Here is an 18,605-nt window from a genome sequence, read left to right on the forward strand (position 1 = left end):
CACCCGTGATCCTAATGGGCCCCAAAGTCTTTCATAAACAAGAAGCACACTTTTCCCTTTAAGGAGGCAACCTCCAATTCTTATAGGTCCTGCAACAGGAAAAAAAGGAGTATTCAGAGGATTTGCTAGGTTATTCTTCAAGATGAATGCGGCTTTAGCCAAGGAAATCCTCCAAAGCTCAGGACTCTGGAAAACAAGCAGATATAAACAGAATGTGTTCCTAACTAGTCTCTCTTTCTGGAGGAGATTTGGCCAGTTGGAGTTTATTCAAAAACCTCCTGATTCAAGAATGCTCCTTACATCTATTCCCAGTGATCTAGTAAAGAGAGATGTTTTATGGTCCGGTGTTCTTGCCCTCATGAAAAAAGAGCAGCTGTGAAGAAGTTTGTGCACCGTAAAGGTGCAAAGGACTTTACTCGATTCTGTTTCTGGTACCGAAGGCAAATAGAGAGTACAGACCAGTTCTTGGCCTAAGAGGAGTGAACCAACGGGTAAAGATTATCATTTCAAAATGTTCACCTTGCAGCAAGTTATTCCTTTGGTGTCAAAAGGTACATTTCTGGCCACCATCGCTGTTCAGAATGCCCACCTTCACGTCCCCATGTACAGACATCACCAGAGATTTCTGCAGTTCGCAGTAGGTCCATTGCACTTCCAGTTGTGGGTGCTGCCTATCATTCTAAAACCAGCACCAAGGGCATTTACAAATTATTTTTGGGAAGCAAATGGGTGTGTCTGTGAGAAGCGGTGGCCTCACTTTGTCATTAATTAGGGTGAAACATACTTGGATTAATGCAATTATTAGTAAGTAATTGAAGCAAGAGTCCGAAACACAAATGTATGCATGTTTAATTGTATTATCAATCAATCAATCAATCAATCAAAGACATTTATAGAGCGCACTACCTACCCGTGGGGTCTCAAGGCGCTGGGGGGAGGGGGGTGCCGTTACTGCTCGAACAGCCAGGTCTTCAGCTTCTTCCTGAAGGAGAGGTGGTCTTGGGTCAGGCGCAGATCGGTAGGGAGGGAGTTCCAGGTCTTGGCGGCCAGGTAGGAGAAGGACCTTCCTCCTGTTGTCGCTCTTTGGATGCGGGGGACGGCGGCGAGGGCGTGGTTGGCTGAACGGAGGTGGCGTTTGGGAGCGTAGAAGTTGATTCGGTTGTTGAGGTAGCTCGGGCCTTGGTCGTGTAGGGCTTTGTGTGCGTGGGTGAGGAGGCGGAAGGTGATTCTTTTGTTGACGGGGAGCCAATGCAGGTCTCTGAGATGTCCGGAGATGTGGCTGGTTCGTGGGATGTCGAGGATGAGTCTGGCTGAGGCGTTCTGGATCCGCTGGAGTCTCTTCTGGAGCTTGGCGGTGGTACCGGCGTAGAGGGCGTTGCCGTAGTCCAGTCGACTGGTGACGAGGGCCTGGGTGACGGTCTTCCTGGTCTCGGTGGGGATCCACCAGAAGATCTTCCGTAGCATGCGTAGGATGTTGAAGCACGCCGAGGAGACGGAGTTGACTTGCCTGGTCATGGAGAGGGAGGAGTCCAGGATGAAGCCCAGGTTGCGTGCGTGGTCTGTTGGTTTGGGTGCGGTGCCCAGGGCGGGAGGCCACCAGGAGTCATCCCAGGCGGAGGCCGAAGAGCCTAGGATGAGGACCTCCGTCTTGTCTGAGTTCAGTTTCAGGCGGCTGGTCGTCATCCACTCGGCTACCTCTTTCATCCCTTCGTGCAGATTGGCTCTGGCGGCGGCGGGGTCGTTGGTCAGGGAGAGGATCAGCTGGGTGTCGTCGGCATAGGAGATTATGTTGAGGTTGTGTTGGCGTGCGATGGCCGCGACTCTGACATGGCTTAAACCTAAACAGGGGCAGCTGGGCATGGAGTAAGGTGTAGACTTGGAAAACAGTTAGTCAGCAGTCATTAACAGTGACATAGATTTGTCAGAGATTTGTTGACAGGATGTCTAGACCCTGATTACTAGCAATTACATATATTTTTTTATATATACATATATATTTGCCCAGAATTGAAAATAACCCACATACCCAGATATATGACGTCCTTTTCTGAGTAATTTTACCCTATCCTTGGGAGAAAATGTTGTGTGCATGCCTCTGGGTGAAAGTGTGTTTGTGAGAGAAAGAGTGTGTATATGAGAGCATGTGTGCGTGTGTATGTGTGTATGTGAAAGTGAGCATGTCAGAGTCAGTGGCAGGTGGTGAGTGAGAATGGGTGAGACTGATTGACATTAAGTACGAGTGATTCAGAGTGAGTGAGAATGATTAAGTGAGAGGAGAGTGACTGCAATTGAGAGAAAGGGGGACTGAGAATGACTAAGTGGGAGAAGTGTTAGGAAATGTGAGAGAGAATGACCATGAGTTAGGATAAGTGCAAATGAGTGACTTTGAGTGTATCTGTGAGTGACAATGACTCTGAATGAGTGAGAATAAATTAGCATCTTGAAGAATGAGTATGACTGAGTGAAAAAGTGAGAACAACACAAACGCACATAAGTGAGTGAGAGAAAGAGTGAATGTGAGTGTAAATTAATATGTGAGAATAAGAGTGAGTGAACAAGAGAGATTGAGAATATGAGTAAGTGCAAGTAAGTGTGAGTGGGTGAGCAAATCTGAGTGTTAGACTATGAAGGGGTGAGAGTGAGCAAGTGTAAATCAGTGTGAATTAGTGAGTGGGAGTTTGTGTTGGACTTGGCCCTTTTTGCAGGGTCATCCCTAAACTTTTTGCCTTTCTCTTAGCCTTTTCTCTGACATGGTGTAGGTGGTTTTAGGACTCTGGGCAATTTAGCACTGCTGTCCAGTGTAAAGTGTGTGTGCTCTCTGTGTTAAGTGTTTGGCCTATTTAATTTACCCGTCAGTCCCATGTAAAGTGGTATTTCATATACCGAGGGCTGGTAGATTAAATGCCACTGGTGGGCTTGCAGCACTGATTGCGCCACCCACCAAAGTAGCCTTTCAAACTTATATCAGGCCTCTGCCATTGCAGGGCCAGTGCACGCAGTGTGACTGCCGCTGTGACGTGGCACTTAAAGTATGTGCCATGTCTGTGACCCCCCTTTTACTGCATGTCAGGCACCCCTAAGGTAGGCCCTAGCTGGCCCATTGGGCAGGGTGCATAGGATATGTACCTTAAGTGTGTGACATTTTTTTTTCTCATTACTGTGGGGCTGCCCTCCCATTAGCATGCATTGGTTTCAGTGGTAATTCCTGATATGAGAGGAGCACGGTGGTCAACTTTGGTATATTTGGAATTGTTATAATAAATGCTGTGCAATGGTGTGCGCAGATTTATTATGATTATTTTAGAAATGTCACTTTTAGAAGTTGGCATTTCTGTATACTATGTGTCTGCCTGCCTGATGTGAATTGCATGTCTGGCTCTTGAGTGACAGGGGCTGGTGAGCTGTGTGTGGCTCCAGGAGGGGCAGGGGGAGTCAGCATTAGACTGAATGGGGCATCTGCATTTGGAGTAGTGGGAGGAGAAGTCCCTGGTCCCTGAATAAGTGTGTGCCTAGCCTGTACAATGCTGGCTCTGCCCCCTGTGGTGTGTCTGATCACCGAGCCCCACCTGACAAAGGAGAAGCAGAGCCTGGTAAACAAAGTGCTCCAATTCCCCCCTGAACCAGTTTTGGCTGGTTCCCCCAAGCCGTCAGCCGAAGCAGACAAAGGAATATTTAATATAAATATAGGGGCTGTGACCCCCTGAAGTTGTGCTGGTCCTGTACTTGCTGAGGCTTGCTTCTGCTGGGGGCCCGGGAGGAACCGCCACGAGGGCTTGCCTCCCCGCTGTAGGGCCCTGTGTGCTAGCCTCCCTGGGCACAGATATGCCCCTTGGACTTTGAAGGACCCCTAGTACCTTGTGAGTGCTTTACTTTCTCTAAAGGGTGTTTTTCTGCTGTTGCTGAGAGGAGCTGTCATCTGCCGCGCTGGGCTGCATCCTGTGCACAGAGGAAATCCCGGCATGGGGATATCCCCTTGTTTCGCCCAGCCGAGCAGGAGCCTACCCCGCTTAATGCATATTTGTAGACGGGTGCCCACCCCGCTTGATGCACTGTTTAATTTTGCGGGTGCTCACCCTGCATTACTGATTTATTTTCAAGCAGGTGCCCACCCCGCATTGCGGCCGAAAATTGAGCCGACGGCCCAATCAGGAAGCCAGGTGGCCTTGCCTGACTGTAGGCGGAGCTTCCCTCTGCAACAGGATGCCAGGCAAGGGCTGTGCCTGGCTGTAGGTGGAGTCCCGGGTGAATGATTCACGGCATAGGAGTCATCCAGAGCCTCGCGGGTTCCCTGGTATCTGCCCCGAGACCAAAGGGAATCGGGTGAAGCAGAGAAAGAGTCCGGGAGCAGGGACTCCACGAGGCACATGGTGGGTGCCGGTCCTGGATCGGAAAGAGTACTGTGAGAGCCCGGTGAGTGAGGCCTATTGTTGGCAAATTATCAGTGCCCATTTCCTGAGTGGCCCGCAAGGGTGCGGGCCGCTGCAATGTTGGGGCATTTTTGTTTCTAAGAGTACCAGAGTGGGGCTCAGGCTATTTTCCTCAGGTGCGCCGCCATAGCGAGCAACGGCAATGATTGGGTAAGTTTTGGTCTAGAGAGTCCGAGTGGGAACCCAGAGGGCATAGTCAGTGCCAGTGCCCACAGTTACCTGCACAGCTGCGCCACAATTAGCGGCAGCTGAAACATTTAGGCCAGGGGATGTTGAGGAGTTCCATTGGGGACCCCAGGAGGCACATTGGTGCCAGGGCAAATGCACACTTTTGATTCTCCTGCAGTGGCAGCCAGCCTGACATTTGGGAATTAGTACATTTGAGCCTTCTGAGAGGGCCAGTTGGCCAGGGGGCCAGTGTTAGGTTGATAGGGCGCCAGGCCTTAATGTGATTTATGTGGTGCCTATGATAAAAAGTGATTTAGGGACCCTGATTTATACCTCTAATGTGATTTATGCCTATGAGGTTAGTGCATACTGTGTTTATTCTGGTGAGGCTTATTGCATAATGTGTTTATGCTTATGAGGTTGGTGCATAATGTGTATTACGCCTAATGTGATACTGATTGCATAATATGATTTATGTTGCAGGATCTAATGCTGAATACAGCATTTTTCCAGTAGTTACTGGTTGTGTTCTACATTTACTATTTGCGCTTGGTGATGGTTCTGACAGTGGCCCAATTTGCCCTGTCATGTGTATATAATCCCCAGTAAGTATTGCCTAGTGCCAGGTGGCACAGTGTATATTGTGTGATTACTATTCTAATGTGCTTTGGATAATACAAAGGCTATTTTTATCTATAACCTTTTGTGGAGTTCCTTTTGTGGTGTGCCTAGTGTGTTGCTGCTGTGTGTGTGTTGCGCAAAACACTTTACACATTGCCTCTGGGATAAGCCTGACTGCTTGTGAGAATCTACAAAGGAGGAGGGCAGGGGTTATCTTCCGCGTGTAACTCCCTTACCCTGACTAGAGTGGTGGTTTCTGCCTGGCTTTGGTGCAAGCCTTAGCCAACAAGAAATACCAATCCTAACACTGGTGGCAGCGGTGGGCTAGGACTTTGCTTTTGCACAGTACCACAGCGACAACTGGTTGCTCTACAAACTCTGCATTTAGATAATCACAAATTTGGGGATTATTGTTTCTGATTTTGTTTTCTCCTTAACAGTATTATTTCTTTGATATGTGTTCTCTTGTTGCATTATGCATTGTGTATCTTGCAAAGGACAGGAACCAGAGCATCTGAAGGAGTTTTTGACTGTCCTTGTGCAGACTGCTATTTCTGGGGTTGGCCTACAGTAGAAGCTGGGGTAGGTAACTGCCCTTGTGCAGACTGCTATTTCTAGGGTTGGCCTGCAGTGGAAGCTGGAGGAGGTAACTGCCCTTGTGCAGACTGCTATTTCTGGGTTTGGCCTGCAGTAGAAGCTGGATGAGGTAACTAGTGTGTAAACATGAACTATTGCAAAATATTTAAATGAACAAGAGAGTAAGTCTAAATCAGTGAGAAAGAGTGTGACAGTGTGAATGTAATTGAGCATGAGTGAGAATGTAGAATCACGCTTCCCAGTTTGCTGTTGGCTCTGAATTAATAATGATAATTCATTTTTTTTTTTTAAGAAACATTTTTATTTGCATTTTATAAATCCATAACAATACAGTCATGTGGTCAATGGTATACACACTCACGTCCCCCATCTCCCCACCCCTGTCCCGCTCATGTCTGATAAAAGTAATACAAATGCGACCTGAAAGCAAAATCGGTAATACATAGTTGCGTAGTAACACCCTCATCACATTCATCCCGATGTGCTCATGTGTGTACACAGGCTAGAACTGTATTCCCCCCCCCCTCACAACTCCCCATCCAATCTGTGGTAGGCGCGCCATCTGGACCAAACTCTACGGAACTTTTTTGGGCACCCCCTCGCTTTATACGTCACTCTCTCAGCCGCCATGTACATGTCCAGCCCTCGCCTCCATTCCTCCAGTTCCGGGGCGTCCGGCGACCCCCAGTGTTTCGCTATGTCTCTCTTTGCCACTGCTAGGGCCAAAACCAGGAAGATCAATAGGGGTCTAGGAGGTCCACGTCATTCGTCATCCCTAGCAGGGCCAACCTAGGATCTGGGTGAAGAGGGGCCCCCATAACCTCACTCAACTCCCTGAAGACGTCAGCCCAGTATCTTTGTATCACAGTGCACGTCCACACGATGTGGTAGAAGTCCCCGTCCTCCCGGTGACACCTGAGGCAGCCCATGTCTGTTACCTTCCCCATCTTATAAAGACGTACTCTGTCGTAATAGGTTCTGTGGAGCACATTAAATTGAATAAGGCGCAGTCTGGACTTGATTGCTACCTCCCTGGGGTGCATTAATACTATGTCCCAGTCAAGGTCGTCCATAGCTCCCACTTCCGATTCCCATGTCCGTCGAAGTCTCGCCAGGTCACCTAGCATGTTATTAGTTAAGGTTTTATAGGTGAGTGAGACTACTTTCCCGTGAATTCGTTCTTGCAACAGACGTCCTTCCAGTGGCGCATATTCTGGGAGCCCGGTTATTTGAATATTTTGCGCCCGCCACGCGTGCCGCAGCTGCGCATATTTAAAGAACTGGGAGTTGTGTAGGCCAAATTCAGTCTTCAGTGCCCTGAAGGACTTTAGTGTGCCGTTAGCAATCACGTCCCCTATCGTGGAGATACCTATGTCGTCCCACCGGCGAAAGCCCCTCAGCTTGCTCAGTTCAGTTAACCACCTGCAGTGCCATAGCGGTGTCTGCCCTGTGGGTGTCTTCTCCCAGCCCGTGCGCCTCGTGGCTTTAGTCCACGACAGTAGGGTGATGGCCGTAGCCGGAAGAGGCGGTTCCCTGGGGTTTCCCCTAGAAAGATAATACAGCAGGTTTCGGGTTGACAGTTTGTGTCTTTCAAGGGCATATGTGGGGTGGTCTGCCGGGGCGTGGAACCAGTCGTTTATCGGGGCCATGTGTTCTGCCCAGCAGTAAGCTTCCAGGTTAGGAAGCGAGATCCCCCCGCTGTACTGGTGTCTCTGGAGTGTAGCGAGTGCCTATCTTGGTTGTTTACCTAACCAAAGGAAGGCCCTCAGATCCGCGTGTATCCTGTTAAGGACATTGGCCGGGAGCGGGTAGTACTCGTTTTGTAGGGCATAGAGGTACTTGGGTAGGATAATCATCTTATATAGGGCCGCTCGGCCTAAAAGTGTAAGGGGGAGCTGTCTCCAACGGTCCACGTCCGTAGTAGAGTTCAGGATGGTCCGTTCCAGGTTCCGTTGGAATGACAGGGGCCTGTCCAGGGTTATATACACTCCGAGATATTGGAAGCCCTCCAACGTGGTCAGCAGCCTCTCCAGGGGAGCCACCCATTTGCCCCGACCCCTGGGGTCATAGAGGATCGATTTGTGCTAATTGATGCAATACTCCGCATGCCTGCCATATTGTTCGAGTTCTTGGAACAGTGCCGGCATGGTCGTCTCCGGGTTCGTAATATATAGCAGTATGTCATCTGCGTATAAGGAGATTTTCTCCTTGGCGGAGTCCGTCTCTGTCATCCGAAAACCGCTAACCTCGGTATTGTGTTGGATCCGAGCGGCCAGAGGCTCGATGGTAAGTGCAAAGAGGAGGGGGGACAGCGGGCTCCCCTGACGGGTACCCCTCTGGATCGGGAACTCTCTAGACTGACTCCCATTCACTCGTACCCTGGACCAGGGTGTCGTATAAAGGAGTTGCACCCATCTCTGGAACTTGGATCCAAAGCCAAATTTCTGTAGGATGCCCTCCAGGAACGGCCAATGAACAGCGTCAAAGGCCTTCTCGGCGTCGAGGGAGAGGAACCAATGGGGCTCCTCTCTGGTCCGCACCTCCTGCAACCAGTTATGGGAACGACGGAGGTTTAATCTCGTAGCCCTGTCTGGCAAGAACCCCATTTGATCCAAGTGTACGAGATCCAATATCACTGACCGTAATCGTGTTGCCAGTATGGTCGCCAGGAGTTTCTCCTCCGTGTTAAGGAGGGAAATGGGCCGATACGACGCACATTCTTCTCGCGGTTTCCCCTCCTTATAAATTGGGACAATTATCGCTGCAGCGAGGTCAGGGGGAAGTTTCCCATCCTGGATGACTCCCTCGAAGAGTCCCTTCAGGTGGCGGTTCAGGAGGTCCGCCGTGCGCTTGAAGAACTCAGCTGGGAAGCCATTAGGACCCGGGGTCTTACCAGGGCGCAGTCTGGCAAGGGCGTCGGATATATCTTCTAAGGTGATGTCGGACTCCAGTGCTGTAAGGGCCTCCGGAGACACTATTGTTAACTCCACTAGCACCAAGTATTGTAGAGCATCTTCCCGGGTCCCTAGCTCCCTGGCTGTGTAGAAGAGTTCATAGTGTGAGGCAAACGCCTCCGCTATTTGGTGATATGACTCCACCATTGCCCCATCTGGATCCCTAATTCGCTCCACCCATCTGGCTGCACGTTCTTTCATGCCAAAAGTTTGCCCGACTTGTCCCCCACGTCGTAAAGGCGATGGAGGGTGGGCAGGGCTTGGGTTTTAGCCTCCCCAGTAACTAGTTCCCTATAGTGTTTCTGCCGGTCAAGGAGTTTCCTGAGAGTCTCAGCATTCCTTGAAGTCTGATAGTCTCTCTCTAATTCCAGAATGATTGCTTCAATCTCCGCTACCTCCGACAGGAGTTTTCTCCGTTCCTCCTCAAGCCTGCTTTGGATCCGATCACGCATCACCGGCTTCAGTGCCTCCCATAGGGTCACCTTCGAGTCGACCGTCCCCTCATTTTCTGCCACGAAAACTTTCACATCCGCCCGCACGCCTCTCAAGACCGTCGCGTTCTGTAGGTCCCATGCCGCCAAGCGCCAGGAAGCCCTCTCTGTATTCACGTCTCGTCCCAGCTTAACCAACAGGGGAGAGTGGTCCGAGATCCCTCTCGCGGTATAGTCCGCGGTGTAGCCTACCGCTAAATATTGTCTGGACAGAAACGGTTGTATGGCTTTACAACGCGTGCTTTTACTCCGCGTGCCGTTACAACGCGTTTTTTTCAACGTTGCGTTGAAGGGGGTGCGGACTTAGGAATTTTTAAATTTACTATTCCAACACCAGCCTACGTACAGTAGGGAAGATTTTGGATAGTAAATAAAAAAATTCCTTGTCCTGCAGCGCCCTCCAGCGCAAGTCGTGGTAACGACTTGCGTTGAAAAAAACACATTGTAACGGTACGCGGTGTAACAGCCGCGTCGTAAAGGCTGTTCCCTGACAGAAACACATAATCTAGTCTCGAGAACACCTTGTGCGCTCCCGAATAATAGGAGTAAGCCTTTTGAGTGGGGTGTGCCCACCTCCAGACGTTCGTGAGTCCTATGCTAGCTATTAAGTGGGACAGGGGGGTCCGGGCCCCCACCTTGGGCGCAGTGCCCGAGCGATCGAATTCCAGATCCATAACATCGTTGAAGTCTCCCCCCAGTATTTGGATGGTGTCGGCAGTGTCTAAAAGTATGTCAGCCACTTTCCTCAGGGTATTCGCCTGTAGCTTCGGGGGCGCATATACAGAAATAATCGTGTATGTACATCTATTCCTTGTTCCTTTGACTCCCACATTAGACCCCAGTGGGTCTATCCATGAGCGGGTGATATGGAAGGGGGGGTCTTCTTTACAATGATAGCTACCCCTCTCGAGTCAGTAGTATAACCCGCATGTGCCAGGACTCTGTGTCGGCCTCTGGCTAGAAAGGCGCAATTAGACCCCTTAAGATGCGTTTCCTGTAAGAGTAGTATGTCAGGGTTTTGTCGTTTAACGTAGGAGTGCACCAAGCCCCTCTTTATCTTATTGCCCAGGCCATTTACATTCCAGGTCAGTATACTAGGTCCTCTGGAGTCTCCAGGTCGTGTGTCATTGCCACCCGTCATTTACAGGCATGGTTCGATCAGTACAGTCGGTGTCTGGTATTGAGGCGTGTCGTGGAACCTTAAAGTGTGTGACTACATGTACATGTGTGCAACCCTCCCTCCCCCACCCCCTCTCCCTGAACTGAACTCCCCCCCTCCCCACCCCCCCTACGCCCAAAGCCGATGAAAAAATAGAACTCACCCCCCACCCCACCTCCCTCCCCTTCCAGTCCCATCTCCATTTGAGGCGGAACTGTCAGTAGGAGCGGGTCTGTCAATAATGATAATTCTTGACAAAATGCTGGCCCTGACATACTGGAGTCATCTCTCAGCATGACAAGCACTTGTGACAAAATACTGGCATAGTAGGGATAATTCTTGGCATAACAGGAACCCATCGTAAAGTAATGGCACTGCTACACAAGATATAAAACTTAGCATATCGGATAGCCTTGAAACATACTGGAACTATCATAGTTGATAAAAATCTTGGTATGGTGCCTTCCATAGCTAAATATAAAGTAGCCTTTCAAACCTGCCTCCGGCCTCTGCCATTGCAAGGCCTGCATATGCAGTTTACTGCCGCTGTGATGTGGCACATAAAGTGGTTGCCACGTCTGTGACTCTCCTTTTACTACATATCAGTCACTCATAAGGGAGGCCCTAGCTAGCCCTATGGACAGGGTGCACTGTAGGTAAAAGGTAGGACAAGTGCCTTAACTATGTGGCATGTCCTGGTAGTGACGAACAGCGTATTTTGTAATTCACTGCTGCGAGGTTGCCCTCTCATAGGAATGCTTTGGGGATTCCCTGATATGTGTTTCAGTGGTAATTCCTGATATGAGAGGGGTGGTCTGATCAAGTTTGGTATGTTTGGAATAGTGGTAATAAATGATGTTTAATGGTTATTTTAGAAGTGGGTATTTTGGTGTCCTATGTCTCTTTGTGCCTGCTTGCTTTGTATTGCATGTCTGGTTCTGGATAACACGGGCTTGGGAGGTGCAGTGGCTTCACAGGGCCTGGGTGAGTTAGCGCTAGGCTGAATAGGCTGATCTGCATTTGGAGTAGTAAGAAGAAGTAGCACCTGACCCAGAATAGGGCGGTGCCTGCCTTCCACAGCGCTGGCTCCACCCCACTGTGGTGTGTCTGGGACTATAGTCCACACTAACAATGGGCCCCACAGAACTGGGTTGTACTAGGTCCAGGGCCCTGTGCCATGGCAGAACAAAGACTTTCAGTGGTATAAATATTGAGGTTGTGACCCCATGTAAAGAACTTTTGTGCTTACTTGGATCTGAATGTAGGACACTAGTAGGAGGCACCGCTGTGGGACCCAGCTGCTGTCTTACGCTGGGAGGTCCTGCGTACTGGCCTGTCTGTGCCTATCTCTGCCCTCGTGGGTTTCAGGAGAAGAGCGCTGCAGGCTCCCTGGTTGTACCCTCCGGTGGGAGACAGGCTGAGCACCTGTGGTCAAGTGCAGGTGGGGGCACTTTTCTCCTATTGGTGGCAAAGGCGCTTTTGTTTGAGGAAGCGCTGTGTTTTGCAGCCGGGTTGTACCCCTGGCATGAAGGGAGACATATGGGCATCGAAAACTGAAGGTGGCCGCTCATCATCTGAGCAAGCACCACCAGAGCTGCAAGTGTAGCCGAGAAACCGATCAGAAGCCATAGGAAGCATCAGAAAGTCAGGCGAAGGACACCTGGATGTGAGCGGGGCTCTTGTATGAAAGGGGAAAGCCCTGTGTGTCTTCAGGGCCTGTTGTGGACGGGGCTGGTGGCAAGAGGGAAGTGGAGCCTTGCAGGCTCACAGGGCAGCTAGAAGTTGGACTGGAGCCTCAAGGGCTCCATGCTGCGGCCTCCCACTTCTCCAACCAGTCCGAGGAGAGGCAAACCACATACGTCAGCCAGAAGTCAGGCATAAAAGCGGTACAAAAGAGGGTGGTGATGGACGGAGCATCCGAACCAATCAAACACTCACACCCAGTCAAAAGATCTGGATTTAATCCATCACCGTTCTTTAGCCCACTCTGCCACCCCAGTTCAGACATGGCTATATGCAAATCAGTCTGACCCTGTGCCTCATGGGAACAGTCCAGCCCGAACTGCCAAGAAGTCAGGCATAGTCAGAAGCCTGACCATGGGCAGGGCTCCCTTGAAGAAGGAGGAGACCAACGAGGCTGCAGGGCAAGAAAGCACACGGGGGAAAAAGAAGGATCCGTGCTGGGATCGGAAGAGAAGATGTGCAGGCTTGGCTGGCATCTGTACCTCACAGACGCCGGTGACTGCATTTTTTATCATCTGCAGCACCAGGGGCATTCTCCATTGATGGAGACAGGGTGGGTTGCACGCCCACCACCCTTGTTTTCAGTGTTGAGCGCAAAGTCAGGTGAAGAGCCGAGTCAGCGTCACCACACGTGGCCAGGGTATCAGCTGCCCCGGATGGTAATGGGCAAGTGCTGGGATGCCCCTGGGCCCCTAGCCCTACTTTTTGGGCCCGAGCCTTATTGTGGGTCAAGGTAGCTCAGGGAAAACCTCGACAGAGGCCCCCGAGCACTGGTGGAGAAAGGAACCTTCACAAAACCACTGCGCAGTCCAAGTGGTGCGCGCGGAGGCACCGGGGCTGCCGCTTGACGGCTAGAGGGCTCCCAGAGATATTGTGGTACATGAGCAACTACAGTCTAGGTTCCTATTAGTAAAGGCAATTGCCTGGTGTGGGCACAACAATTCCCTAGTGTGTATAGGTGACCAGGGTATTCCCTGGCACCCTGCTGAAGTAATGTAATGGGTCATACTGCACAGCTGATGTGAGTAGATGATGTTTTATCTCCTGGCCAGTTAGGATTACAAACAGGTGCAGACTACTAGGGTGCACTGATGACTATGATGTTTTGCATAATATGTTATAGTAGGTAATGCCAGGATGTTCATGCCGCATGTGTTTATTATGCTAAGTGCAATGTTACCAGTAGTTACCGGTTGTCTTTTCTAACTGTGAATGATGATGGTGATGAGAGTGGCCTGATTGGTCATGTAGTGTATATAATCCCTGTAAATTCATACCAAGTGCCACGTGGCACAGTGTCTATATGTGATTACATTCTAATGTGTTTTATGAGTAATACAAAGGCTATTTTTAATATAACCTTGTGTGGAGTTTCTTTTGTGGAGTGCCTATTGTGTTGCTGCTGTGTGAGCATGTTGCGCAAACACTTTACACATTGCCTCTAGTATAAGCCTTATTCCTCTGCCGAGCTACCAAGGGGGTGAGCAGGGGTTATCTTCAGCGTTTAACTCCCTTGCCTTGACTAGAGTGGTGGTTTCTGCCTGGCTTAGGCGCAAGCCCCAGCCACCCACAAACCCCATTTCTAACAATATCCATAGCATCACTAGTCTAACATGCACATCTAGAAGGCTTCTTTCTTTTTATTAGAAATGATAGGCAATCACGATAGATTGGTAGTGGAGGCACTTCTGCTGATGCTGAAGATCGTTACATGCTGAGAAATCACCACACACTTGTCTGACATTTAATGAGGGGTGTCCAACTTAAGACCGAGACAGTGTCCTTCACTCTCTTCTGTCAGGTAAAGTGGTTGGATCTTCTCTTGGGGGGATTCATGGATTTACACCCATACACACTCTAGGTACACTCAGAGTTGGCAAAATGGTAACCTAGGCACACATAAATGGTGAATTTACACAGTGGTTATAAGTAAGTGCAAAGTACAAAATACAGAAATTGGACAGAATATTTCTTCAGAAATGTTGAGTAATGTTCAGCCTCCATAATCCGGAACACAGTGATCTGCCGGAGGGACTCCCCGGAGCGCACCCGCCTTGAGATCCACAATATTGCTGGAATTTTACGTCCCAGTCTTTGCAACCCCCTAACGGCATCCCACTACGCGGACTACAGAGTCTCAAGTTGGTCCACTGTTACCTGGTGTGACGATTCCCATTCCTTTAAGAAACACTGTTGAAATGTAACCAATGCATGGGGGATACTCGTCATTACCGCAATATTGATACGTCCAGAAAGAACAGACTTACCCGGACTGGTTTTTGCACAGCCGGGTCGGAATTATCACCGGCTGAGCAACAATCTGGATTCTCTTCATCTGTATTCAGCCCTGAGGAAGTCGCGGAAGTAATTTACACATGCGACAAAACACGTGTCGGCTGGTTCTTCCATTGATCACTGAATCTTAAGAAAAATGAAAAGGCTTAACATTACTCAACATTTCTGAAGACATTTTCTGTCCAATTTCAGTATTTTGTACTTAGCACTTACTTAAACACACTGTGAAAATTCACCATTTATGTGTGCCTAGGTTTCTGTTTTGCTTGTTGAGTGAGGGTTTCTTACCCACACACATTTGGGGGGTTACGGGGCTCATCCCCTCTCCTAGCTGCACCATACAGATGAGACTTTGATTTTACAATTTGTTGCGTATATAGAGCAGAGTGCCTTGGATCTTTTCCCTGATTACAAACATCCTTCCTCTAGTTCTCTACACTCAGAGTAGGGTCCGCATCATAGAAGTACGTTAGATTACCATGTCTTGAATATATGCCTGCGTACTGGCCTGCCTGTGCCCAGCTCTGTCCTTGTGGGTTTCAGGAGAAGAGTGCTGCAGGCTCCCTGGTTGTGCCCTGAGGTGGGAGACAGGCTGAGCACCTGTGGTCAAGTGCAGGTGGGGCGCTTTTTTCCTATTGGTGGCAAAGGCGCTTTTGTTTGAGGAAGCGCTGTGTTTTGCAGCCGGGTTGTACCCCTGGCATGAAGGGAGACTCATGGGCATCGAAAACTAAAGGTGGTTGCTCATCATCTGAGCAAGCATCACCAGAGCTGCAAGTGTTGCCCAGCAAATGATCAGAAGCCATAGGAAACATCAGAAAGTCAGGCGAAGGACACCTTGATGTGAGTGGGGCTCCTGTACGAAAGGGGAAAGCCCTGTGTGTCTTCAGGTCCTGTTGTGGACGGGGCTGGTGGCAAGAGGGAAGAGGAGCCTCGCAGGATCACTGGGCAGCTAGAAGTTGGACTGGAGCCTCAAGGGCTCCATGCTGCGGCCTCCCACTTCTCCAACCAGTCCGAGGAGAGGCAAACCACGTACGTCAGCCAGAAGTCAGGCATAGTCAGAAGCCTGACCATGGGCGGGGCTCCCTTGAAGAAGGAGGAGACCAACGAGGCTGCAGGGCAAGAAAGCACACGGGGGGAAAAGAAGGATGCGTGCTGGGATCGGAAGAGAAGATGTGCAGGCTTGGCTGGCATCTGTACCTCACAGACGCCGGTGACTGCATTTTTTATCATCTTCAGCACCAGGGGCATTCTCCATTGATGGAGACAAGGTGGGTTGCACTCCCACCACCCTTGTTTTCAGTGTTGAGCGCAAAGTCAGGTGAAGAGCCGAGTCGGCGTCACCACACGTGGCCTGGGTATCAGCTGCCCCGGATGGTAGTGGGCAAGTGCTGGGATGACCCTGGGCCCCTAGCCCTACTTTTTGGGCCCGAGCCTTATTGTGGGTCAAGGTAGCTCAGGGAAAACCTCGACAGAGGCCCCCGAGCTCTGGTGGAGAAAGGAACCTTCACAAAACCACTGCGCAGTCCAACTGGTGCGCGCGGAGGCACCGGGTATGCCGCTTGACGGCTAGAGGGCTCTCAGAGATATTGTGGTACATGAGCAACTACAGTCTAGGTTCCTATTAGTAAAGGCAATTGCCTGGTGTGGGCACAAAAATTCCCTAGTGTGTATAGGTGACCAGGGTATTCCCTGGCACCCTGCTGAAGTAATGTAATGGGTCATACTGCACAGCTGATGTGAGTAGATGATGTTTTATCTCCTGGCCAGTTAGGATTGCAAACAGGTGCAGACTACTAGGGTGCACTGATGACTATGATGTTTTGCATAATATGTTATACTAGGTAATGCCAGGATGTTCATGCCGCATGTGTTTATTATGCTAAGTGCAATGTTACCAGTAGTTACCGGTTGTCTTTTCTAACTGTGAATGATGATGGTGATGAGAGTGGCCTGATTGGTCATGTAGTGTATATAATCCCTGTAAATTCATACCAAGTGCCACGTGGCACAGTGTCTATATGTGATTACATTCTAATGTGTTTTATGAGTAATACAAAGGCTATTTTTAATATAACCTTGTGTGGAGTTTCTTTTGTGGAGTGCCTATTGTGTTGCTGCTGTGTGAGCATGTTGCGCAAACACTTTACACATTGCCTCTAGTATAAGCCTTATTCCTCTGCCAAGCTACCAAGGGGGTGAGCAGGGGTTATCTTCAGCGTTTAACTCCCTTGCCTTGACTAGAGTGGTGGTTTCTGCCTGGCTTAGGCGCAAGCCCCAGCCACCCACAAACCCCATTTCTAACAATATCCATAGCATCACTAATCTAACATGCACATCTAGAAGGCTTCTTTCTTTTTATTAGAAATTATAGGCAATCACGATAGATTGGTAGTGGAGGCACTTCTGCTGATGCTGAAGATCGTTACATGCTGAGAAATCACCACACACTTGTCTGACATTTAATGAGGGGTGTCCAACTTAAGACCGAGACAGTGTCCTTCACTCTCTTCTGTCAGGTAAAGTGGTTGGATCTTCTCTTGGGGGGATTCATGGATTTACACCCATACACACTCTAGGTACACTCAGAGTTGGCAAAACGGTAACCTAGGCACACATAAATGGTGAATTTACACAGTGTGTATAAGTAAGTGCAAAGTACAAAATACAGAAATTGGACAGAATATTTCTTCAGAAATGTTGAGTAATGTTCAGCCTCCATAATCCGGAACACAGTGATCTGCCGGAGGGACTCCCCGGAGCGCACCCGCCTTGAGATCCACAATATTGCTGGAATTATACGTCCCAGTCTTTGCAACCCCCTAACGGCATCCCACTACGCGGACTACAGAGTCTCAAGTTGGTCCACTGTTACCTGGTGTGACGATTCCCATTCCTTTAAGAAACACTGTTGAAATGTAACCAATGCATGGGGGATACTCGTCATTACCGCAATATTGATACGTCCAGAAAGAACAGACTTACCCGGACTGGTTTTTGCACAGCCGGGTCGGAATTATCACCGGCTGAGCAACAATCTGGATTCTCTTCATCTGTATTCAGCCCTGAGGAAGTCGCGGAAGTAATTTACACATGCGACAAAACACGTGTCGGCTGGTTCTTCCATTGATCACTGAATCTTAAGAAAAATTAAAAGGCTTAACATTACTCAACATTTCTGAAGACATTTTCTGTCCAATTTCAGTATTTTGTACTTAGCACTTACTTAAACACACTGTGAAAATTCACCATTTATGTGTGCCTAGGTTTCTGTTTTGCTTGTTGAGTGAGGGTTTCTTACCCACACACATTTGGGGGGTTACGGGGCTCATCCCCTCTCCTAGCTGCACCATACAGATGAGACTTTGATTTTACAATTTGTTGCGTATATAGAGCAGAGTGCCTTGGATCTTTTCCCTGATTACAAACATCCTTCCTCTAGTTCTCTACACTCAGAGTAGGGTCCGCATCATAGAAGTACGTTAGATTACCATGTCTTGAATATATGCCTGCGTACTGGCCTGCCTGTGCCCAGCTCTGTCCTTGTGGGTTTCAGGAGAAGAGTGCTGCAGGCTCCCTGGTTGTGCCCTCAGGTGGGAGACAGGCTGAGCACCTGTGGTCAAGTGCAGGTGGGGCGCTTTTTTCCTATTGGTGGCAAAGGCGCTTTTGTTTGAGGAAGCGCTGTGTTTTGCAGCCGGGTTGTACCCCTGGCATGAAGGGAGACTCATGGGCATCGAAAACTAAAGGTGGTTGCTCATCATCTGAGCAAGCACCACCAGAGCTGCAAGTGTTGCCCAGCAAACGATCAGAAGCCATAGGAAACATCAGAAAGTCAGGCGAAGGACACCTTGATGTGAGTGGGGCTCCTGTACGAAAGGGGAAAGCCCTGTGTGTCTTCAGGTCCTGTTGTGGACGGGGCTGGTGGCAAGAGAGAAGAGGAGCCTCGCAGGATCACTGGGCAGCTAGAAGTTGGACTGGAGCCTCAAGGGCTCCATGCTGCGGCCTCCCACTTCTCCAACCAGTCCGAGGAGAGGCAAACCACGTACGTCAGCCAGAAGTCAGGCATAGTCAGAAGCCTGACCATGGGCGGGGCTCCCTTGAAGAAGGAGGAGACCAACGAGGCTGCAGGGCAAGAAAGCACACGGGGGGAAAA

The 18,605-nt window shown here is 49.7% G+C and overlaps 1 protein-coding gene across 3 annotated transcripts in view; it reads left to right on the forward strand.

Annotated features, from left to right (window-relative positions):
- Nucleotides 1-1,804: 1,804 nt before the first annotated feature.
- Nucleotides 1,805-18,605, forward strand: part of LOC144792679 (uncharacterized) — a 63,372-nt gene continuing 46,571 nt past the window's right edge. For 2 of the 3 annotated variants that reach the window (XM_078667826.1, XM_078667825.1), the window contains exon 1: nt 1,805-5,200. The gene's annotated coding sequence lies outside the window, so the exon portion shown is untranslated. Of the gene's footprint in view, nt 5,201-16,309; nt 16,972-18,605 lie in introns of those variants that run through there. The other variant, XM_078667827.1, reaches the window with a different exon arrangement.

The sequence above is a fragment of the Lissotriton helveticus genome, chromosome 11 (genome assembly GCF_964261635.1).
Source record: "Lissotriton helveticus chromosome 11, aLisHel1.1, whole genome shotgun sequence".
In the NCBI taxonomy this organism is placed as follows: Eukaryota; Metazoa; Chordata; class Amphibia; order Caudata; family Salamandridae; genus Lissotriton; species Lissotriton helveticus.